The sequence below is a fragment of the Pinus tabuliformis genome, chromosome 3_2 (genome assembly GCF_031772625.1).
Source record: "Pinus tabuliformis cultivar Carrire ecotype Pingquan chromosome 3_2, CPIR1, whole genome shotgun sequence".
In the NCBI taxonomy this organism is placed as follows: Eukaryota; Viridiplantae; Streptophyta; class Pinopsida; order Pinales; family Pinaceae; genus Pinus; species Pinus tabuliformis.
In genome coordinates, this window is record NC_142302.1 from 1,047,455,388 (window position 1) to 1,047,481,143 (window position 25,756).

Sequence of the window (25,756 nt, forward strand, 5' to 3'; positions counted from 1 at the left end):
TTCACCATGTCATAGAGCTTCTTGTTGTAGGTAAGGTAGTTGAGAACCGTCCCATGTAATCCTCCATAATGATACCATACAAGCCTTCCTCCCTGCATCAAGACTTCTCACATAGCATACCCACTCACATTGTTCTCCACTTTGAAGGGTTATTGAAATTTTGGTAATGTTAGAACCAATGCTTGATTGGTCTTCTTCTTTAACTCCTTAAAGGCCCTCTACAGACCCTTTACCCTTTATTTACTGGAAAATCTTGTCACTCATTTTTATGGCATAGAATGATGTTGCTACTGCTAAAAAATAGGTTATGAATTCCCTTGAGTACTATGCTACCCAAATGAAAACCCTAACCCAAAAAACATTAGTAGACATAGGCCACTTGATTATGGCCTCCATCTTGGAAGGATCTATCTTCAACTATCCTCCAGCTATTACATATCCTAGATACAACAAACACTATCATGCAAACTCACACTTCTTGAAATGTCCCAGCATGTAGTGCTTCTTTAATGTCTATATCACTTGAATCAAATGTGACATGTGCTCCTCCCAATTAGAATTGAATACCAAGATATCATCCAAATAAACAATAAAAAATGAATATATAAAAAGTTGTAATATATCGTTCATTAACCTCGTGAGCATAGTTGTTGCATTGCATAGGCCAAATGGCATAATTAACCACTCATACATACCTTGTATGGTTTTGAATGCATTCTCCTAGGTATCCTCTTTTCTCAAATTAACCTTGTGATACGCTAACATTAATTCTAGCTTGGTGAAGTATTTGTCTTGTTGCAACTTATCCAATTGATCATCCATCCTTGGTAGGGGGTACCTATTCTTGAGTGTAATTTTGTTTAATCCTTTTAGTCAATGCACATATTGCAAGTCATATCCTTCTCAGGCACAATTATGACCCACATGATGAGCTACTTGGTTGAGAAACACCATGTTCCAATAGTTGTTGCAATTCATTGTTCACCTCATTTGCCTCTATAATGAACTACATGTACAACTTAATGTTTGGAAATAGAGAGTTCAAAAACAATCGGATCTCATGCTCCACTTTAATCATGGGTGGTATCCCTTTAGGCTCTTGGAACACATCCAAGGATCACATACCTCTCATGGAATCTTCTACAAAGTAGTTTTATCTTTAAAATAACAAAAGATACTTCTCACTAGAATTGGTTAACTTCTTGTCTCAGTTGGAACTTTCTAGTGAGATCTTTGACTTTCCCTTGTGTGCATTGATGACGAAGGATTTTCCATCCTTAACGAGGCGTTATGGGTTTGATTTTGTGCATGAATATCGCATCCCCAATTTATATATAGGGACTTCCAAATACCACTCCACATACATCAGGTGGAACTACTTCCAACTATACTTCATCAATAAGATAGACATTAATAGCAAATTTGATTTTACACTATTTGGTTACCTTATCTCTACCTCCTTGTCGATCCATCATAATGGATATGGGCTAGGATGGTCACGAGTCTCCAGTCTCAGTTTCTTGACTAGATATGTTGCTATGAGATTAACCTAAATCATACATCGAATAGAGCACCAATTTTCATCTTCTTAACATGTATCTTTATGTGAAATATTTTGTTCATTTCCTTCTCTTCATATCACTGAAGGCTACTCATATTCACCATCTTTTGCATTGATGTACAAACAATATTCTCATATGCATCTTAGCTACTTTCCACCTAAATACTTGACTTATGGCTATGATATTTTACTTCTTACCATCTTTCTTTTAGTTCTCCAGGTTGAGCTTTGGATGCAACTCCAATGCTTCTCCTCTCTATGATTATCAATGTCACAATGGTTGTAGTGGTTGGTGGGATCTTTGCACTCGTGTGTTGTGGTTGATATTTTTTTTCATTTTCGATTTTCCACTTATTTTTTCCCTCCTTGGAATCTTCCTGGTGCTCCTTCTACTTTGACCCACTTGATTTCCCTTTATTTTGACCTATGTTTTCTAGGTAATGTGCCTATACACAAGGCTCATCCACCATTTTGGTTTTGAAATACATCATTTTCTTCATAGATGGTTGTGTATACCTCCCCAATATTTGAGGATTATGTTTGTTTCCTTTGGGGAGATACCCAACATTATTTCCATATTCCTAAATTCAATGTTGTAGGTTTGTGGGGATCCTCTTTAATTTCAGAGGAAATGTAGAGAGATAATTTACACGAGAATCAAGGAAATTGACAAACAATGAAGTATAGGAAATGGTCTTGCATTAGGAGTCTACATTTCTTTAAATCAATGAGTCAAGGATATCATTATCCTTAGAAATTCTTCTTTAATCATCTGAGCATCACTCAAATAATAAGTTGTGCAAGCCCCAATGGCTACAATTCAAGGGCTAGTGGAGTGATACCAATTAATCTCTTATTTTCATATATCAATATTGTTGAATCCATGGGCTAATAGGCTCACTAGCATTAGAGTTTAATTAGAAGAAGGGTTGTTTAATATTAAAGGAGGGCATCCAATATTCTTTCCCCTTCCTTAAGGATTATTGTTCCCCAACTCACATCAACAAAAGGGTCTAATGGATGGAAAAGGGGGGTATTTTTTTAGGAGATAAAGCCTTCACTCTCAATGCAAATATTTTTCTATGATTCCAATTTATGATCAATTGAAGTAGAACCTGAATGAGGTTTTTGAAAAACTCCATCTCAATGAATGCCTCTGTTACTGACCCCCTTGCCTGTAAAGTGGATCGCACTCCCTCAATTCAACACCCAATATCCTTCGTACGTATTGTCACACTAGGACTTTCTAATGAGACAACCACCTTCCCTTTTCCAAAAGAGTTAATGTCTCCTTGTGGGAGGCTCCTTTGGAAGTGTGTAGAGCTTGAGGGAGATAATGTAATTTTTCATAGGTGTGTAGGACTCCATGTCCTTAGAGCTATTAGAAACCAACTTATTCCCATGAGCCATAAACCTTGATGGAAAGCCAAAATTGTATTCGTTATATGTGATATCATTCAAGTAGTTTACCAACTATAGGTCACACTTCATTTGTTTTCTCTCCTCCCTGGTAAGGGATTTTATCGAACACACCAACTAGGGTAACCATGACCAACCTTTTGGAAACCCTCAAAGAGGTATTTGATGTTCTTCATGTACACACACACACACACACTACATATAATTCTTGTCAATGTTAGATAAATATAAATCATATCTTTATGTTTACTGAGATTATTTTACATTAAAATTTTGTTACACTTATCACTTAGGTTTCACAAATGTAAACCATTATTCGATTAATAAGTATGAATGACTCTTAAGGCTTGATGAGGTTGTATAAGAAAGATAATTATCTCCTTTAATCTTCATGAATATTATAATTAAAAGAAAGGAGTGGTAGGTGTGGTTGGTACCTCTTTAATTTCATGGGAAATGTAGAAAGTAATTTCACAGGAGGATCAAAGAAAGTGGAAAACAACGAAGTAGAGGTAATATCTTTGCATTAGGGACTCCACATTTGTTTAAACCAAGGAGTCAAGAAAATTATTATCCTTAGAAATTCCTCTTTAATCATTTGAGTTGCTACTCCAAGAATAGACTCTACAAGGTCCAAAACTAAGAATAATAATAGTCACTTAAGGGGCCAATGGAGTGATATCAATCAACTCTTATTTTCATATATTGTGATTAGTGAATCCCAGGCCAATAGTCTCACTAACATTGGAGTTTAAGTACAAGGAGGATTGTTAAATGTTAAGGGAGGACATCTAATCTTCTTGCCCCTTCCTTAAGGATTATTGTTCCCTAGATCACAACAATAAAGGAATATGAATGGAAAAAGGGGGCATTTTAGTTTGAATGGCATTGGAGTCACAAGAATTAATCATTATTTGATTTAAACACACCTTCATAAAAAATACCTCAGATTTCTTAGCTTCTCTGATCTTGAGCATATTACTTCCATATTACAGAGAAAAGGCTCTAAACTTGAGCTTTGGCTTCCTTCTAATCACCCAAATCACTACAATGTTGGGGTGAGAGCATAAACAAAACTATGTTGTGAGTCTACTAGACAAACTGATTGATTATTTTCTTATCTTCCAGATCACAAAGAGTGAAAGAAGAGAGCATACTCAGAGCTCAGTGAATCTAACTCCTTATGATGAAAATGAAATTTTCATTCGTTATGTATATTTTTATAGTTAGTTTACTAGGTAACTGATAACTATCACTTGCAAGTCAAAAGTTAAAATACTCTAGTACAAATATTTAGGGCATGAGGGAAATACCTCATGGTATCTTGTCCCTTAAGTGGTCTTTCGACGTATGACGACCCGAACTAGACACTAACACAATGCCTTGAGATGCCAATAGTACTTTAAAAAGTGGATTTATCTGCCACCCACAAAGCACGACTAACATTTTACACAGTGGAGTGATTTTCCACCCACAGAGCATGGTTAAAATTTTACACACTGGAGTGATATGCCACCCATGGAACATGGCAAAATTTTTACATAGTGGATTGTCTACCACCCATGAAGCATTATTTAAATATAAAGAAACATAAGAAAGTATTTACATTATGGTTCCATGTGATTTTCAAGATTACGCAGTTCTTCCCAAGACATTTCATCCTTTGATGACCAATATGGATCTTATGATTCGAGGAACTCAAGTAAAAGGAAAAGATAATCATCAAACATAGTTTGGCTATGGATCTACTCATTAGTGGGTGTCCTCTTGGTAGAATATATTCTCCTTGGAATGATTCTTTCGCCTCTTTTGTGCGTTGAAATTATTCATGATAAATCCTAATCACATCATTCTTTTGATTTTTTGGGCCTTTTTCCACGATAACATTCTCTGGAAGATCTAACTTTGACAGTTCTAATTTTATAAAATTGAGTTTGAATTTGATCCACATTTCCAATTGGGCTACTTATGTTATTTCATTTTGTAAATTCAAAATGAATTGTGATCCTTTGAGATTCCAGCCATCTCTAGGCATGAACTTTTCAAATAGGATTTGGATCCAACTTGTCCATGGCTTTTTTACTAGGTTTCTAATATTCGTACAAATGACAATTTCTCTCTTCTAGTTGGCAAGCTACAAGATTAGTGAATAATGTTTCCAAGATATTGGGTCGAAGATTATATCATAATAACATAATCGAATATTATGATATTCGATAAACATGTATTTAAAATAATTGCCAATCTCTATTTTGTCCTTTCTCATTCCTTCAAACACTTGTTGCTCCCTTTTTTCAAGAATCTCGATCTTTGAAGGAGAGGATCTGATATTTGAAACCAAGATTTTGTACATTGATCTTCTACCCTTTGCATATTCATTGCTTTTAGTACTTATTGGCTTACAACATTGGTAACATGGATTCGTTTAAGCTTTCTTTGTTTACTCTTCTGCAAGAAAATTCTTTGAGTTTCAACAACTTCTTCTTTTATTGTAATTGTCTTTTTCACTTTGGATGGACCTACAAAGAACATAGCCAAATATGCTACCCTTTCTTCCCTTATCAACATATCAACCAAATAATTTAAATGACTAGGTTTATGATGTATATCAAAATCAAAATTGTCTAGCCACAATACCCACTTTTTTATTCGTGAATGACTTTCAATCAGTAACTTCTCAGATTTCAACATTTTCAGTGGGATTTTCAAATAATTCCTTATCAAGAAGTGAACAGGGTTGAGATATAACCAGAAATGAAAGACAATATTTTTTACTGCAAGTAGTTCCTTATGGCTTGGGGGGTAGCTTAATTTTTCTCCATGGAATGATCCTAAGGCATAAGAATAAAATGTCTCTTTTCATTCATGTTCTTCAATTTGCACATCAACCCGTGTATTGTTTAATGCATCTGTTTCTACAATATTTCTCGTATCTACTGTAGGAAGAAACAAAGGTGGCAAGTGTTGAACCTTTTCTTTAATCCTTTTTATTGCATCAGTCATGACCATGGGCCAAGCAGGAGGAATTTTCTTTAGTCATTGTTGTAGAATCAAGACATCTTTTTCTTGTCCTTTGTAGAATGGATCGATATAATTCAAGCTACCAAGAAACCTTTGCAATTGATTTTTATCAGTTCGGTGACGAGGGAACTTATCAAAGGAATTTAAAATATGTTCCTACAACAAAACTTCGTCTTTTGCTATTTTGAATCCTAAGAATTCAATTGCAGTGTTTTTTATTTCATATTTTTGGTAGAAAGCACAAGACCATGTTTAAAGACCATATCACAAAACTATTGCAAATTTTTTATATGTTCTTGAATATTTGTGGAACCAATTAAAATGTCACCAATATAAACAATTATACACGGATACTTCGTGAAGATATTTTACATTATTTTTTGAAATTCATTGCAAACATTTTTTAGTATAAAAGGCATTGCCTTCCATTGGCAATCGTCGTGGGAAATCACAAAAGTTGTTTTATGCCTATCTTCTAGGGTAATCCCAATTTAGAAGAAACTAGATTTCAAATCAAATTTACTATAGATTGTTTTTCCTTTTATCTTTTGTACTAATGAGCTTTTATTTGGAAAAGGGCACCAAAAATCTTGCAAAACTTATTTAGAGGCTTATAATTAACCACTAACCTCGACTTGCCTCATATTTCCTCAGGACTCTTATTAACATAGAAGCCTCTACACACACAAGTGATTCTCGAGGGATTAATCAATCATTTTCTAAGTAAATCATTAATTTCTTCTTGTGTGTCTTGATTACAAATAGTATCATTAGTTATACTAAATCATTTTGAGGGCTTACTTTGACATAGGGATTATATGGTAGAGAAACATAATATTTCTCTCAATCGAAAAAAGCATTGGGGATTTCTTAAGTGCATTCTTGCATAATTCCTTATATTATTGGAGCTATAAATTTCCCGCCATGGGTTTGTATATAACAAATACTTCACTCCATTTTATTTAGGTCACTAGAAGTGACTTTGTCACTAATTCTCAGGGGTTGTTTTTATTCTTTTTCCCTGCCCTTGCTCCTTCCTTTTAAAAAAATAGGAGCCTTTATTTTCATGTTATCAATATGAAATTCAAAGACTTTTTATTTCTTATTTATTATCATAGGGTCGACTAACTTTAAGAACTCATATACCAAAAATCAATTAGTTGGTTAAAAAAATGGAATGGGAGTTTGAGATGATGATTGCCTACCTTTAGTGGGAAATTATTTGTATGTCCATGCACTTTTACACTTGCTTTTTCAACAAATTTTCCAATCATAGTAGGGATTTCCTAGTAAAATTTACGGATAACCTTTCTTCTTAGCAAATAATGTTGGCAACTAGAATCAACAAGGCAACCAATTATATAGGGTTTTGCCTTTACAGTGAAAAAGTTTACCTTAATGTAGAAATTCACTCCTCTGAATGTTAGGAGTATTGGTTCTGAATGTGGATATTCTAGATTATTATATTTTGAAATTTTTAGTTCTTTTGATTCTTCTACCTCCTCTTTAGTGAAGTACCTTTTCTTTTATCCTTTGGAGATTTGCAGGGATTCTTCATATACTTTGGACAATTCTTCTTCTAATGAGTTACTTTTCTCTATTTGAACCTCTTTTAAGGTTGTCTTTTGTTCTCCGATTTTCACAATTGTCTTTTTGAGCATTCCTTTTTTCTCCTTGATCTGCAATTTTAGGAACCTTTCTTTGAATTTTCTAAATCCTTGTTTATCCCAATAGCTCATATTGGATTATATATATATATATAGGAGCATATTTGTTAGATGATCCTTTGTAGGAGAATTTTTATATTGCTTTTGGGGTAGCCATTTGCCTTAGAATTTCATCCTTTTCTCTTCTCATATTTTCACTTAATACATATTTCCAAGTAGGAGTCTCTTCTATTTGTTGTTCAATAATCTGTATTCTATATTTTTGGGTCCTTTGGATTTTGAATCTTGAACATGCAAAAGTCATATTCATGTTGGCTATTCTCACCCTCCCAATTTTAGTGGCTATGGGTCACTAAATTCACCATCAGTATCTAAGTTATAATTGTTGTTGTTATCATTAGGGAGTTCAAAAGAATCCAAAAAAATAATGCAACCATCTTTTTTGTCTAAAGAGGAATAGAAATTCAAATCCCACCAATCAAGTTCCATTTTTTCTATAAACAAAGTAGATAGCTTTGGATTTTTTTTGTGGACGTTGTTGTTCGCAATCGCCTAGCTTATTAGAGTTATAAAAACTATCTTCTTGGAAGGCTGATGCTTTATTTTAAGATAAGGAGTCTTTGTAAACTTCCTTTTGTGCCTCCTATATTCATGTTGTAGCTAATGCTAAACAAATCAAGATCGGAAAGTAAAATATCTTTGTCTTCCTTTGTCCTCACAGTGACAAATATTCTTAGTAGTTTGATGGACATGATTAAATGCACCAAAACCCCATTGTGGCATATTACCCACATATTTACCGAGTGAAGAGGTGAACATGTTATCAATCTATTGCAATCTTTGTTTACTCACTTTGCAAGGTAATGTTACTAAATAACAATTCTTATTTGTCTATCAACCACATCTAATGACATGCCTTCAAGTTTGATATTTTTATCTTTGAAATAGTGTTCTATGGCATCAAGGAGTGCACCTTGGAAACTACTATTATAGTATTTAATATATGTAGGTTCAAACATTTTCCCAGACTCTAATTAACTTCTACATATAATAGAAATACAAGTAATGGTATGTTAAATATCCTTTGGGTCATGAATAAAGATGTTAAATGATCATAGCATGTTTCATAGTCTATCCCATGAAACTAAGTAGTGTTGGCTCGCCAACAGTTCACCTACATTTTGAGTAAAAATGAAGGGGCCCCCCATTATAAATTTTGAAAAAAAATCCCCTTTATTGCACTTGATTGGTCGATGTTTTTCCCTTTCCTTATTATCTAGTTTTTGTGCTTCTTGCTTTTTCAGGGTTTGATCATCTATTTTGTTCCTATCCTTTGAATTGTTGCTTTGGTTGATTGGTTTCGAATGGTTTTCTATTTTACCCTTGCCTTTGTTATCTTGTGTAGCTCAAACATGTGTTCTAGTCTTAGATTGTGTCTATGAGGCTAACGAACACATTTTCTCCAATATGCGAAAAGGTTCCATGAGAAAAGGCCTTGTTTAGATTTAATCAAGTAGTTAATTAATTTTTCTAAGTCTAACTTAGGGAAATTAACTTAAATAATTAGTATTAATTGCGATAAATCAATTTTCCTCTAGATACTTACAGAAAAGTCACTTGATCAAGTCAAGATGATCTTAGCCATCGATTGTGATTAGATCATGGGCATAGATTTGTCAATGAGAGATTATAAGAGGAAATTGAAGGGCATTTGGAGAACACATCTAGACACAAAGTTGCAGTGATAGAAAGGGTTTAGAGACAACACAATGACATCAGTACCAGGGGTTTCAAGAGATATTACCAAATATATTCTTCATAGTGATTTCCAAGGAGAGTTGGAGATCAATTTTCCTGTCGAGAGAGGTCAATTTTATAGTAGTGTGAGTTGCTCCAAGAAGAGGTATGAATTACCCTAGAAAATAGTGTGAATTGTTCAGAAAGGAAAAAATTCTTAAGAAAGGAAAATTCATAGGAGAGATCGATTTGCAAAGGATGATCGATTTGCTATTAAAAGTTATGATTTTCCAGTGGAGGCCAAGTTGATTTTCCCAGCCAGTGTGAGTTTCCAGGAGGGTCGAGTTTATCTGTCAGGCCACACACATGAGCCAGATGGAACTTTAGAAAGAGACTAAAATTTCTTTTGGTGGGACAATTTTCTTTTGGGAGGTCATGGATACTTGCGGAAGTGATCAAAATAATTTTTCGAAGGTTTTCCATCATCTAAAAACTAGTTGTAATATTTTTGCCAGAGAATTTAATAATTTAAACCCTCACCTGTTGAACTAGTTTTCCGTTCGAGGTTTTGCATGGACATTTGTATGAAAATATTGTTGTCCATTATTTGCATGTGTGTGCATAATTTTCTCAATTCCTGTGGTTAATTATTTTTCTATGAACTTGCAATTGTGTTTTATTCAATATTTGCCACAAGTATTTTGCAGAAGAAAAATAATTTGAATAGATATGAGAATAATAACCAGTAATTGCAATAATATTTAAAATTTCACATGGTATTAGAGTGGATTTGAGGGCAGAAGGAAGATATGTACAAAGCACGGGAAGAGAAAGCGAGTATTTTTACCTAGTTCGAATTCTTCAATCATTTCTCCAATTTATTTGAGTTCATTGAATTTCCAAATTTTCCAATGATGGTCACAACAGGATTGAGAGATCAAGGTAGGTTAGATGGAGCCTCAAACTTTGGTATTTGGAAGGCCAGGATGTCACTCTTATTGGACAAGTATGGTCTAAAGGAGTTTGTAGAGAATGTGTTTTCCGTACTAACAAATCCACAACAATTTATCACCTACATGAAAGAAAATGCCAAAGTGAAGAGAATGATTCTTGATGGATTCAAGGATCATATTGTTCCACTTATCATAGAGAAAGGAACAATGAAGTAAATGTGGGGTGCGATCATAAAATTGTACTAGGATCCTACAAAAAATAGGAAGTTGATTCTCAGAGAAAGGTTGAGGGTCATCAATCAAAATAAGGGAGAAGACATCACTTCCTACCTCACTGGAGTTTGACTTACCATAGATGAGCTAGATGTAGTGGGTGATAATCCCACCAATGAGGTGTTGATGCGAATAACACTCAAATGGATTCTCCAGGAAGTGGAGTTTTTTCGTCTAAGTGATCAATGGGAAAGGAAAACTTCCAAAATGGGAACACTTTGGATAAAATTCACTTATGAAGAGCTTAGGCTCAACTTGGTTTGTGGGAGAAACAACAGTGGCAAGACATTGAAGGTTGAGAGGGAGCAGGAAAAGGGAAAGCGGAGAAGAGTTCTAGTAAGGAACCAAGCTCAAAAGGGGACAAGAAGAAGAATAAGGACCTATGAAAGGTCAAGTGTTATGGTTGTCACGAGTTTGGTCAGTATGTCAGTGATTGTCCTCTTAGGAATAACGAGGGAAAGAAGCAAGTTGCAGCTTCAATAGATGCAAATGAGCTCTCCAACTAGATGGATCAGGAGTTCACATTAATCACTTACCTGACTAGCTCAACTTCACAAGGTGTCTAGTACATAGACAGTGGAGCATCATTTCATACGATAGGATTTAGAGAGTACTTCTCCAACTACATGGAGGAGGATATCAGGTTCCAAATGCAAATGCGGAACAAGTCAAAGTGCACTCCTGTATCACGAGGGATTGTTCTATTTCAAAGAGAGAACATCAAGCAAATACTTATCCATGATGTGTTTCATGTGCCAAACTTAGCGATGAATTTGATCTTTGTATCAGTCCTTTAATACAAAGGTTATGATTTCATATTTAGAAGGGCTAGAGTGTTGTTACAACACAAGAATTGGAGGTCACCTATAACATTTTGGGTGAGGAGTGGCCATTCATACAAGTTGTATATGGACACACTCAAGGCATTAGTTAGTAGCAACAATATGTGAGACCAAGGAGAGCTATGGCATAGGAGGATGGGGCATATTCATCATGGATCACCTATCTTTCTTCATGAAATGGTAACAGGTGTTCCGGAGGTGAGCACAGAGCAAGATGGTGTTTGTAGAGGATATGTGTTCGGGAAGTTTGTGAAAGCATCTTTTCCAAGGAGTGAGAGTAGATCGTAGGGGATTCTAGACCTTGTGCATTCAGATATATGTGGGTCAATGTCTACAAATTCTCTTAGAGGGCAAGAGTACTTATGTACCTTTATCAACAAATTCTCCAGGAAGACCTAGATCTATGTCTTGAAGACTAAGGATGAGATATTCAATTACTTTCAGTGGTTTAAGGCTATAGTGGAGAATGTGATAGGAAGAAATATTTGGACTCTTAGGTCAAACAACGAAGGTGAGTACACTAGTAAGGAGTTCTCTAAGTTCTATACTAGGGTAGGAATCAGGAGATAGTGGAAAATTTCTTACAAGCAATAGCAAAATGGGGTTGCTGATAGGAAGAAACATTATATTTAGGAGGTAGCGAGAGCGATGATATATGACCAAGACCTCCCATAGTATTTATGGGCAGAGGCATGAAGTACAATGATTTATATTTAGAACAGGGTCCTACATAGAGTGCTTGGCAAGATGACTCTTGAGGAGGCTTTCACTAGGAAGAGGCTAGATGTTAGTCACTTCAAGATATTTGGCTACCTAGCATATTGTCACCTTCCAGATGAAACATGTTTGAAGTTGGATCAGACTACAGAGTGAGGTTACTTTGTTAGATATAGTGAAACTTGAAAGTTATATAGAATCTTCATCCCAAGGGCCACGAGGATTATAATCAGGCGGGATTTCAAGTTCATGGAGAAAAAGGCATATAGAAGTTACAGAGAGTTTCCAATAGCTGAAGATCAGAGTGAGTAGCCAGTAGAAGCTCCTAGAGTTGAATAGTAGAATCAGGGGCAACAACAGAGCACAAGTTCTCCCGAGACTTCACAGAGAAATAGACAACCAGAGTGGTACACTAGCTACAGGGAATTAGTTAGCCAATCGATTGATAGTGACCCTTACATTTATCAAGAGGTCGCAAAGCAGCAGGTGTGGCAGGATGTGATCGTTAAGGAGTACTTCTTGATCATGCAAAACGATGTGTGGGAGGTTGTACCGAGACCAAAAAACAGGGTGGTCATCATATCCCACTCGATCTATAAGATCAAGCACGGTGGATATGGCGGCATCGATAAATACAAAGCTAGGTTCATGGCTAATGGGTTCTCTCAGAAGGAGGGAATAGATTACGTGGAGACATTTTCTCCTGTGGCCAGGTACAATTCTATAACAGCTATGATCTCATGAGAAAAACAGATGTGATGGTAGATCCATGAGATGGATGTTAAGGCGACGTTCATGAATGGTGAACTGGAGGAGGATGTGTACATATAACAACCGAAGGGCTTTGTGGAACATAGCAAAGAGACCCACATGTGTAGATTGAAGAGAGATTTGTATGGGCTCAAGCAAGATCCCAGGGCGTGGTATGAGTGCATCTACATATACTTCCAAGGCATGGGATTTTTTAAGAGTGAGGTGTGTTGAATTCCTTAATCGTCCTCTTTTTTAGAGCCTTCTTACGACTAGTTCCATCTTTTTCATAATAATTTTGCTATATTTCCAAGATAGTAGGTAATTTTGGTCATGCTCAGACACATTAAAAGGTATCATTTATTTGTGGCTTATAGTTTGTAGTTTCCTTGTGAAAAATAATGAAAACATTCCTATAGCTACCAAAATGCACAAATTCTGCGGTTAATTGGTTTTGCATCTCAACCCATGGTTAGACAGGTTTCCCCAAGCTAGAAGGAGAACAAGAGATATTGATATATTCCAAATGTTGAGCATATGGATGACCACCTATAGCGCCTATTTGGAAAATCACAAATCATGAGAAATTGGTTGGTCAAACTAAAAGTCAACTCTAGTTCCAACAATTTATCCTTGTGCAGAGTTTGAAGGTGATCAATGTCATCAACAAGCGAGCATGGAATTAAACAAGAAAAGCTTGGATCCAAAGCATAGGGTGCGTCAAAAAGAATTTTTCTCATGATTCTCCCTTATAATAGCAAATCATGAGAAGCATGATTTCTATTGTCATTTGAACATCTAGATGTCATTTGAAATACTAGTTTCTCGGCTTGAATGTCTTCGAAGTTGTTAGATTAGGATGTTATAAATTTATTTGTGATAAAAAAACAATAATAAGTTTAGATATAGCTTGTGAGTGGTGCACGAAATTAGGACTCTGTTTTTAATATAATCATTTTGTCCACTATGTTGTGAATGCATTCTTGAGTTAATTTGTTGATCTGAGTTTTGACTGCAATCAAGCTCGATAGGAGGCCCCCATGAAGAGTTTGTGAGGTTGTATCATTTCCATTTCATTTCTTTTTCCAAGCATTAGTTTGATTCTGAATTAGTTTTGTTGTTTTATTTCACTTTGTCAAGTACTAGTTTCATTGGTTTATTTCTCTATCTAGTTGGTTGAGCGCTGACAATCAAAATTAAAAACACAAAAATATTTCCTTAATTAGTTAATTGTCTTGCAAATTTTACTTAGTCTCAAATTTAAGATAATGTTAATATTGTCTCTAATCATAGAAAGCACACATTAGTAATCTACAAGATTTGTAGTCTAGATTTGAATCATTGCTTTCAAGTTCATTTCAAATTTGTTAGATTTATTCATTATGTTCTTAGAATAGATTTCATCCCAAAAGCACTTAGAATAGTTTAATTTTAAACAAGAGTAGAATATATTTACCTCAAGTCAATTAGCATAGACTTTTGATTTGGTTTCCTAGAATTAGTTTTCAATTATGTCAATTAAAATAGTCTTTCAATTCAGTTCAGTAGCATAATCTTTTCATTTTGCAAGATAAATATATTTATGATTGTTGTTCTTAGATCAAGTTTTTAATTCATTTCCTTTTGATTTAAACAAGCCTTATAGAAATAACATGTATGTATACTTGATGAGGGAAGGTCTTGAATAGATTAGATTTACAATTTTCATTTGAATTTGATATACTAGAATTTAATTCCTTTATCAAAAATAAACCTCCTAACATATATTGTGCACATAGACTTCATAAGTACATAACAATTTTGGCGTCATTGCCGAGGAAGTGTATGTAGGACTTTATTTTTTATTTGGATATCGTACTAGATGCATTCATCTTCTAGATGCATAGTTGATATCATAATAAAATCATTTACGATCCATGTATAGAGAATGATATTCTAAGGGTAGATTTGTAAGTAGAGGTAGAGGATGTAGTTCAATACCAACATCACCGACCACCCCCACTAGACCTTGTGTTTTCACGCCATCCACCGACACTCGAATTCCATCCACAATAGGTAGACATAGACTCCATTAAGTACATAAGTCTGAAATTCAGCCTAGAGATTCACCAACCTTGTCTACAGAAGTTGCAGTTGAAGAAACTACATCCCCTACTGAAGGAGCCATATGTATCTCTTCAACAGGTGAACAACTCTTAGGACAGGAGTTATAAGTACCTAGTGAAGAATAAGAGGAAATTTTTTTCTGACATACCATTATTAGAAGAACCAGAGGAAGAAGTATACAACCCTATTGTTGAACCTTATATTACCTCTGAGGAATCTACAATGGCAAGAGTGATTTGAAAGTGACAAAATGTATTATAAACTATGTGTGAAGTTGCCTATGTTACTTAGTGCAATGGATCGATAAGATTGCGAATAACACAAACACTTAAACAATTATAAAAACACAATCAGACACATCAACATAAGCAAAATTGATAAAGGAGTTCACTAGACTTCCTGGCTACGTCTCCTGGTCCTAGCTTCTAGTGTTGACCTCTTTATTATGTCTTCAAATGGTTGTTACAGGTGTGATCTCAAAAACAGCATCTCAACACAGAAATGGAACTCACCATTATGTTCCACTCGAAACTTCGAGTCAAAATGAGCATACACACGACTGCACTGGTCACCCTGACCTCCAAACCCCCTGGAACGGTTCACAATACACTCTCTTGAACCTTCTTTTCAACTTTTCTATGTTATGGTGTTTATATAACACATTTTAGTTACAAATTGCAATAAACGTGGAACAAATACGTTTATAATAGAAACAGGCTATAAACGAAAGGACTGGTGGGCGAGGGTGGACCCCAACCATCTAGCCTTTCCCTGGCACTGATCTCGAGAACAAACCATCTGACGGTTGTCAAGCCCCACTCTTTAACTGATCCAGACAACTTGCACCATTGATCTTTCCTCTGCCATCCAATGGTTGTCGCGCAGTTTCACGCTCCAACTAGCACGTTCATTTCTCACGCTAGTCCCTACTATCCACGTGTAAATCATCCATAATCGCGATCTTCCGGTCACGTAAAACGCTTCTTGCCTTGAGGGCACGTGATAAACCATTCACCGCCCTCTAGTCAGAACTCAAAGAGTTTAGCTCCTTTTTCATAGTTTTATCATGTTTGTTTTCCCAGATAACTTGCCTACATGTTTCAATGCGATATGCGTCAATCTCCTTTGATCAAACGATCTCTGCTCTTGACCGCTATTCCTCATCGCTTGAGGTCTGAACCAATCTCTAATTGCCACATCATCTTTTGCGCTGACATCATCAGGTACCTACAACTCTTTCCCGGGTTGCCACATGTCCTACTGACGTAGGTTTTGACTCTTTGACCTAAATCTTTGATTAGCTCTAATTTCCTTGTCTGAACTTAGATTTGCATGCGGTTTGCACCATTGGCTTCGTATTCATGAGCCCTTCAACATTTTTCCATTTCACCTGTATTTGAAGACTTTTGATCTGGAGGCTATGCTGAATCCATTTTGGATCACTCCTCCCCACTGGAAGCTTTTGGTCCACCAAAAGTTGGTTTTAGCTATCGAGTAAGTGAGGATAAAGTTCCTTCACTTGTCCAATTTCTATCCATCGTGCTTTACTTGGATTTGTACCTTTGAGTCCAACTCTCAAGTACTCAACATCCCCTCATCACGAAGTTCTTATCCTCCTGTCAAGAATTGTGTCCTCTTGTAACTCATTGAGATACTCAGGCAACAGATCCTCAATGGAAGGTAATTGACCTTTCTCTTCGGGATCTTCAATCATTGAAGGTTCATACAACCTCAAGTTTTCAACATTAACGACTGAATAGATTTGCATATAAGCTGGTAGATCAAGGCGGAAATCATTTTCACCAATTTTATCAAGTATTTTGAAAGGACCATATCTAATTGGTTTTAACTTTTTACCTTCCCCTTGTAATCTTTCTTTACTGATGTGCAACCAGACTTGATCACCCACTTGAAAACTATGCTCAACTCGATGCTTGTCATGTCACACCTTATACTTTGCTTGGCTTCTTTTTAGTTGTTCCTGTACTACATGGTGAATTTCCTAGATTTGTTCAATGAACTTGGTTTCTTTGTCCACTTCACTGTGTCCATCAACTGCTATGTCTTTACCAAAGAAAAAATCCAAGGGATACTTTGGTATAAAACCAAAACAAGTCTCAAAAGGAGATATCTGAGTAGAATAATGTTTGGCACGGTTCTAAGCATGCTGCACCTAACACAAATGCTCATCCCAAAGTTTGGGATGCTTGCTGCAATATCCTTGAAGCAAATATATCACTGTCTTGTTGACCACTTCTGTTTGACCATTTGTTTATGGATGAAATGTTGTGCTCTTTTTTAACCTTGTGTCCATTAACTCCCACAAACTTGACCAAAATTTCCCAATAAATTGAGAATCTCGATCAGATACAATAGAAGTGGGTAACCCAAAATGAACCCATACATATTGAAAGAACAACTTTGCAGTTTGTTCAGTTGTGACTTGTTTATTGCAAGGTATCAAAGTACACATCTTATTAAACCTATCCGCAACTACATACAAATAATCATGACCTTTTCTAATTTTGGCAATCCCCCAACAAAATCCATGGAAATACTTTCCCAAGGACGAGAAGGAATTGGAAATGGAGCATACAATCCTAATTTTCTATTACTTGGCTTTCTTGTAGCACACATAGTACATCCTTTGATATATCTAGAAATTGTCTCATGCATTCGTGGCCAATAACAGAACCTTTGCATTTGTGCAACTGTTTTACTTACACCAAAATGACCAGATATGAGAGAAGTATGTGCTTCTTGAATTATGTTAACTCTTTCAGATTGTGGAATGCATAACTTTCCCAAATGATATAAGAGTTGGTCCTTTATATTAAATTTTCCAATTCTTCTACCTGCTTGCCATGACTTAAAGTTGCATATACATCCTTAAAATCTATATCTTGAGCATATTTTTCAATGTAACTTTCATGAATTACTGAATTATGCTTAAGTATAGTGGATGAATTTATGATTGGTCTTGATAACATGTCTACAACCTTATTATGTATGCCCTTCTTATATCTGATAACAAGATGAAATTGTTGTAGAAAACCCATCCACCTGTAATGTCTTGATTGTTGCAATTTAGTTTGTGAGTGTAAATATTGAAGTGGTTGATGATATGTGTGTATGATTGTTTCTTTACCCATTATATAATGTTTCCACTTTTTAACACTCTGTACTAATGCATACAATTCTTTATCATATGTAGGATAGTTAACTACTGCTAATGTAAATCTCTCATAATGAAAGTATATGGGTTTCATGTGCTGCATCAACATTGCTCCCATGGCATAGTCACTTGCATCTGTCTCGATCTCAAATGGATGTTGAAGATCTGGCAGTGCTAGTATTGGCGTTGTATTGATCCTTTCTTTCAAGGTGTTGAAGGCTTTCTGTTGTTTGCCTCCCCACTTAAACACCTATTTCACACTTTTCAAAGCATGTAAAGGAGCTGCAATCAACGAAAAGTTAGCAATAAAATTTCTCCAATATTGTGTTGCCCCTAAGAAACTTCTAACTTCTGTAGAAGATTTGGGTTTAGGCCAGTTCACAATGACTTCAACCTTAAAGGGATCTATCTTCAATTCACCACTTCCTACAATATAACCCAAATAATTCAAAGATGTCCTGCCAAATCCACATTTTGACAGCTTCACATAGAGATTTTATCTTTTAAAACATCTAAAACCTGCTTTACATGCTTTACATGTTAGTCCCATGTCTTACTAAAAACAAGAATATCATCTAAATAGACTATTACAAAATCATCAATAAATGTTCTAAATACATCATTCATGACTCGCATAAATGTAGCAAGAGCACTAGTTAAGCCAAAAGGCATAACCAACCACTCATAAAGTCCTTGCTTCATATTAAAAGTAGTTTTCCATACATCCTGTTCTGCAACTCTGATCTTATGGTAGCCGCTTCGCAAGTCTAATTTAGAAAAGTAAACTGCGTCTTTTAATTGATCTAATAAATCATCAATTCGAGGAAGAGGATAGTGATTCTTGACTGTGATTTTATATAGTGCTCTAAAATCAATTCACATTCTCCAAAAACTGTCTTTCTTTCACACCAACACAATTGGTGATCCGCACGATGATGTGCTTGGTCATATAAACCCTTTATCAAGCAACTCCTATACCTGGTTCTTTATCTCTGCATTCTCTAAAGTTGATAACCTGTACATTCCAATGTTAGGTAGTGGAGCATCTTGCTGCAAATAAATATCATGTGCTATCTCTCACTTGGGTGTAAGCCCCTTAAGCTCTTTAAACAGAATATCATAATCAGAAACAACTTTAACTAAATATGCTTTCTATTTAGATTTACAACCTTGAAATGCATCGGATTTATCAGGATCCTTTGCCTTTACAATCATTAGTAAAAATTTCTTACTTGAATTTACAATTCTTTTCATCTGTTCTGCGTTTATGAAAGTGAAATTATCTTTAAGTTTATGAGCCCTTACAATATGTTCAATTCCATCCTTAGTGAGTTGATACTTATTTTCAGCTCTATAGAAGATAGCCTTTCTATCATACAAGTATGGACTTCCTAAAACAATTCCACATATGTCCAATGGGACTATATCTAACTCAACCTCATCTACAAATGTTGACCCAATAGCAAACCGAAGTTTACATTGTCTCGTAACTTGTAGCTTTGTTTTATCACACACCCAACCTAATGGATATGGCTTCTTATGAGGTTTTGTTTCTAGACCCAACTTCTTTACAATTGTTTCAGAAATCAAATTTACTTGTGATCCACTATCAAATAAAGTATCAATTTTAGTGTGCTTGGAAATGACTCTAATATGAAATAGCTCATTTCTTTTCCTCTCATTACTTTCATTATCAACAGAATGTGAAGAATTACTTGTAGATGCTTCAGAATCTTTACCTTTTATACCTGTGGTTGTAACTGTTGTTTCGTCACCTGAGTCTGACCCCAAGTCCTTTTGAATAGCAGCAACATTCTTTCACTCTTTACCCCTGAACTTCTTAGGCTTCAGTTTTGGATGCAAAGACCAACAGTGTGCCTCATCATGTCCTTCCTTCTTACAATGAGTGCATGAAGGTTTATCCTTCTTTACAGTGTTTGTTTTCCTCTCCTTCCATTTCAGTTTCTTCTTTCCTTTATTCTTGTTCTCAAAATATTTGGATGACTTCCCAACATCTGGGGTTACATTTTTACCTCTAGATGAGTCGCTTGGACTGACACATCATCTAAGCTAGTGGGATTAAACATAAGTATAGTATGCTTCAAATAACTATGAAGACCACCTATATATTTTAACAATGTCTCTGGTGAGTCCAATGATATTCCTAATGTTAAAGCTCTTTTACGAAATTCTTGAGTATAACTATGTACACTTTGACCCTTCAATTGACGTAATGTTTGCCAACTCATCATTGCTTGCTGCATATAAGCCAAAGGATAAAATTTCTTTTTAATGGCAAAAACAAATTCATTCCAAGTTGAAATGATTTTACCATGTTTTTAAAGATCTGCTTGTGTCTTGTCTTCCCACCACACCAGTGCGGTTCCTCCAAGTCGAAGGCTAGCAAGCTGAATCTTCTTTCTTTCTGAATCAACTTTCTGCACCCTACAATATACATCAATTTGCCTTATCCTATTATCTAGCTTTTCTACATTAAGTTCTCCATCATAAATTGGAAAATCAAATTTTACATCTAATTTGATCAAAGAGGTTTTCTTTTCTTCTTCTTAGAAGAACTAGTTTTATGAGAGGAAGACGGTGATGATGGCGATGATGGTGATGATGGAGGAGATGGTGGAGGCTGCATTCCTCCTTTTCCTTTATCTTTCTTATCTTCTTTCTCTGGAGGGACAAAGAGAAAAGGTTCCTCTGCTCCTTTGTCTGGTCTAGGCGATGAAGTGCTTTCACCTCTACCCTTTTTAAACTCATTATACATTTCTTCCACCATGGCACATATCATCATGAAGCTATCCAAGAACTGGGATTTTGACCCAAGTGGAGCTTCATCTACCATCCTTCTTCGTGAAAAGACCCTTCCAATCTCTGGATTCACCTCAACAAGTTCTCCTTCACCTCGTCTAAGCCTTAACCTAGTCAGCATTCAAATATCCACACAAACTTGTCAAACCTTAAAAACCCTGAGCTCTTATACAACTTGATCTGAAATTGATAAAAGGTCTTACAGAAGTTTCCTATGTTACTTAGTGCAATGGATCGATAATATTGTGAATTGTAGGTTTTAACCCCGTACAGAAATTACTTGCATACGAATTCTAAAACACAGAAAAATAAACAATGCAAGAGCATAACACATAAAACACATATACACAGAGATTTTCCCACTGGATCCCAAAACCGGGACTACCAACTTGATTTTTTCATTATGTTCCTTTCAATGTTATATAATATATTTATACATGCTGAAGCATCCAGTACCATGGACAGAAAAAACCATCGCATCTAATTACATGGACCAAAAACCATCACATCCAATACCATGGACCGAAAAACCATCGCATCCAAAAAACATGTGCAAAAATCATGCACAAAACCATAGGTGGGTCCACCCAACCTAACATAGGGTCCAAAATCAAAAATTTTCGGGGTGCTACCCCGGACCCCATAAAGTGGGGTTATGGGTACCCCTCAAACCCCTATTAACTACATGGAAAGAATATAACACAACCCAACACGAATGACACAGACACTTAAATAATTATAAAAACACAATCAGACACATCAACACAAGAAAAATTGATAAAGGAGTTCACTAGACTTCTTGGCTACGTCTCCTGGTCCTAGCTTCTAGTGTTGACCTCTTTATTATGTATTCAAATGGTTGTTACAAGCGTGCGCTCAAAAACGGCGTCTCAACACAGAAATCAAACTCACCATTACGTTCCGCTCGAAACTTCGAGTCAAAATGAGCATACACACGACCGTATTGGTCACCCTAACCTCTAAACCCCCTAGAACAGTTCACAATACACTCTCCTGAACCTTCTTTTCAACTTTCTATGTTATGGTGTTTATATAACACGTTTTAGTTACAAATTGCAATAAATATGGAACAAATACCTTTATAATAGAAATAGGCTATAAAAGAAAGGACCAGTGAGCGTGGGTGGACCCCAACCGTCTGGCCTTTCCCCAGCATTGATTGACAACAAACCATCTGACGGACTATCACGTCCCGCTCTTCAACTAATCTGGACAACCTGCATCGTTTATCTGTCCTCTGCCATCCGACGATTGTCGCACGGTTTCATGCTCAAACTAGCATGTTCGCTATTTCTCTGAAGGATACATGTCAAGCGCTGAGTGGAATCGCGTGCTCCCGGTCTAAAACTACTTCCAGCCTTGAGGACATGCGATAAACCATTTACCGCCCTCCTATCGGAACTCAAATAGTTTAGCTCATTTTTCATAGTTTTATCACGTCCGTTTTCCCAGATAACTTGCCTGCATGTTTCGACTCAATATGCGTCGATCTCCTTTGATCAGACAATCTTCGCTCTTGACCGTTGTTCCTCATCGCTTGACGTCTAAACCAATCTCCGATTGCCACATCATCTTCTGCGCTGACATCATCAGTTACATGTGACTCTTTCCCAGGTTGCCACATGTCCTGCTGACATAGGTTTTGACTCTTGACTTGAATCTTTGATTAGTTCTAATTTCCTTGTCCGAACTCGGATTTGCATATGGTTTGCACCATTGGCTTCGTATTCATGAGCCCTTAAACATTTTTCCATTTCACTTGTATGTGAAGACTTTTGATATGGAGGCTATGCTGAATCCATTTTGGATCAATGAGAAAGGGAAGGAGAAGTACACAAGGGAGATGGTGGACCAAGGATGGGTGGAGGAAGAGGTAGAGGAGGAGATAAAGGAGTTCAAAGTGGTAGAGGTGGAAGGGGAGATGATAGGTACTTTCATGAAGAGGATGCTTATGGGTTTTGCTATCTTAGAGACAGATACCACTGCTACCATAAAAAATATCTCACCTTTTGTCCTTCCTAATTTTTATGGCTTAAGAATTGAGGGTCCTGAAACATTTATTTTTGAGTTTGAAGTATTATGTAGATCATATTATTATTTACTTGATACTCAAAAATTTAATTATTTCCAACCACTCTAAAATATGGAGCTCTTAAATGGTTCATGGGTCTAGGAACACATTCTATCAGAACATGGGATGTTATGAAAATAATATTCTTACAAAAATATAAGGATTATTGTATGCATTGTAACCTTAAGGATGAAGTCTTTAATATGGTTGAAAGAGAGGATGAAAACCTGGAAGATCTAGTGGAAATGTTTTCCTACAATATCAAAAGGGATAAAAATGCACAATTTAGATGAAGAGACATTAAAAACTCTTTTACTAAAAAACAAAAAGGATGAGTGGATTGATCTTCTCAATTTAATGGGAAAAGGAGATGTCTCTCAGTTGTCATTTGATGAAATTTGTGAGTTGTGAAAACACATTGCAAGAGGAAAGGAAAAATATGGTAAGAACCCAAGAGATCTAGTCATGTCAAGAGTAAGAAAATCTGCATCTAGAACAGTAAGTAGAGAAGAATTAGGAAATTTTCTTGACAATTTTAAAACAAATATCCTTGGAAATCTTAGTGAACAAATGGATAATTTAAGGATACAAAACAAGAAAAAAGTCAAGAATGTTGCATTATCTATTTTTTGTCCTAGATGTAGGAAAAAGCATGCTTTACAAGAATGTCCTCTTGATAGTGTTGAAATATGTGTTATATGTGTAGAAAATCATGATACAAAAGAATGTCCCTCAATACCTGGGCTTAAGGTTGTTTTCCAAGATGAAACTAGAACAAGTCAAGTTGAATCACTTTGCTTTGTTGCTCCTAAGAGACCTTGGCAGCCTAGACAAATAGGTATGGTACAAGATCCCAATGCACAATATCAATCATATGCACAACCACAAAGTAATTGGAATGCACCTATGCCTTGGAAAACTTGGCCACCTCAACCCCAAAATCCATCTTGGTCACAAGGTTGGAAAAATTATTATGGTAGGAATCCTCAGTATCCTTAATTCCAACAACCATACCCTCAATACCAACCTTATTATTACCGTCCTAAATCTTCATAACCCACTCAACCATAATTCCAACCCTGATTGACTTCAATCAACCACTTCCCTTGCCATCCACTCAATCCTCAAAATCGAATAAACTACTTGTTCTACCACTTCTCAATCCAAATAATAAAGCTCATAAACAACCCATCTATAATGTTGAGGGTCAAAAATTTCAAGCTTGTATGATATCCCCTCTAGGTCTAAATGATTTCCAACTTAGATTTGATATGGTTTTGCAAAAGAAGCCACCACCAGTTTCCATCCAAGAATTTAAGGAGGATAAAATTCAAGAAAAAGAGGCATCTCTTTACCAAGAAAAGACTCCTCCAAAGGAATATGTTCCTACACAATTAGGTGACAACCAAATAAAATTGACTCCTACAATTCCTCTAGTAGAGAAACTTTTGTCTTCCTCCAAAGTCACCCTTTTCCTAAAAGGCTTCAAATTGATAAGGGAATGGAAAGGAAAATCATTTTACTTGAATACAATATGCTAGATGAATTGAAAAAAATTTGCATGAAAATTCTTGTACCTCAAGCTATAAAGGCAATACCTATATTTGCAAAAATAATAAAGGACATTTGTATTAAAAAACAAGGAGGAAAAAAGAAAGACATCAAAGATATTCAATTGGTAGGAAAAAATACAAATATTATGATGGGGAAACCAATAATTCAAACATATCTAGATCTAGGTAGCCTTATTTTAAAAATTCATATCAATGGTACTGAGATCCCAAACACTTTGATTGATTTAGGAGCTCCCATTAATATCATGAGAAAGCAAACTATGGATCACCTAAAGCTTCATAATATTCAATATACCCCAACTTTATTACAACTCACAAATAGATTTGTTATCAAACCTGGTGGTATATTAGAATATGTATATGTATCCTTAGATTCATGGGTGTATCCTATGATTTTAACTCCCAAGAATAATTTAGGAGCCCACCCATTGATCCTTGGTAGACCTTGGCTAGCTATAGTTGATGCATTTCTAAGTTGTAGATCTGGTGATATGTACATTTGTGATGGCAGTTCTACTAAGAAATTCACATTATATCCACTTGAAAAAAAAAAATTGAAATAGAAAATGAAGTTTGGATTGATGATGATAATGAAGACTTTGAAGATATTCAACCTGTATTTGCTCTTTCACAAATAGATGAGGAGGATCAATTAATAAATTTGATGAATAATAATGATTCTTCTTCATATTGTGAACAATATCAAAGTTTTCAAGAGCAATGTAATATTGAATATTTATCATCTCGACAATCTAAAGTAGCTTTACATTCTATGGAAAAGTTTGGAAATTCTTTAGTAGAAATTTTTCTAGGCAAAACATTAAACATTAATAATAACTTGGAAGAATTTCAAAAAATCAATTGATAAAGATGCTACAAAAACATTCCTTTGCATATGCATGTTGTTTTTCAATTTAATTGTCTTAAATTGATTATACGAATTATCAACCGGAGTTGGTAAACTTGTGAAGTGCAAATGCACAATATATGCTAGAATCCTATTTATTAAGTTGGATTTATTAATTGATTGAGTTATTGGAAATGCATTT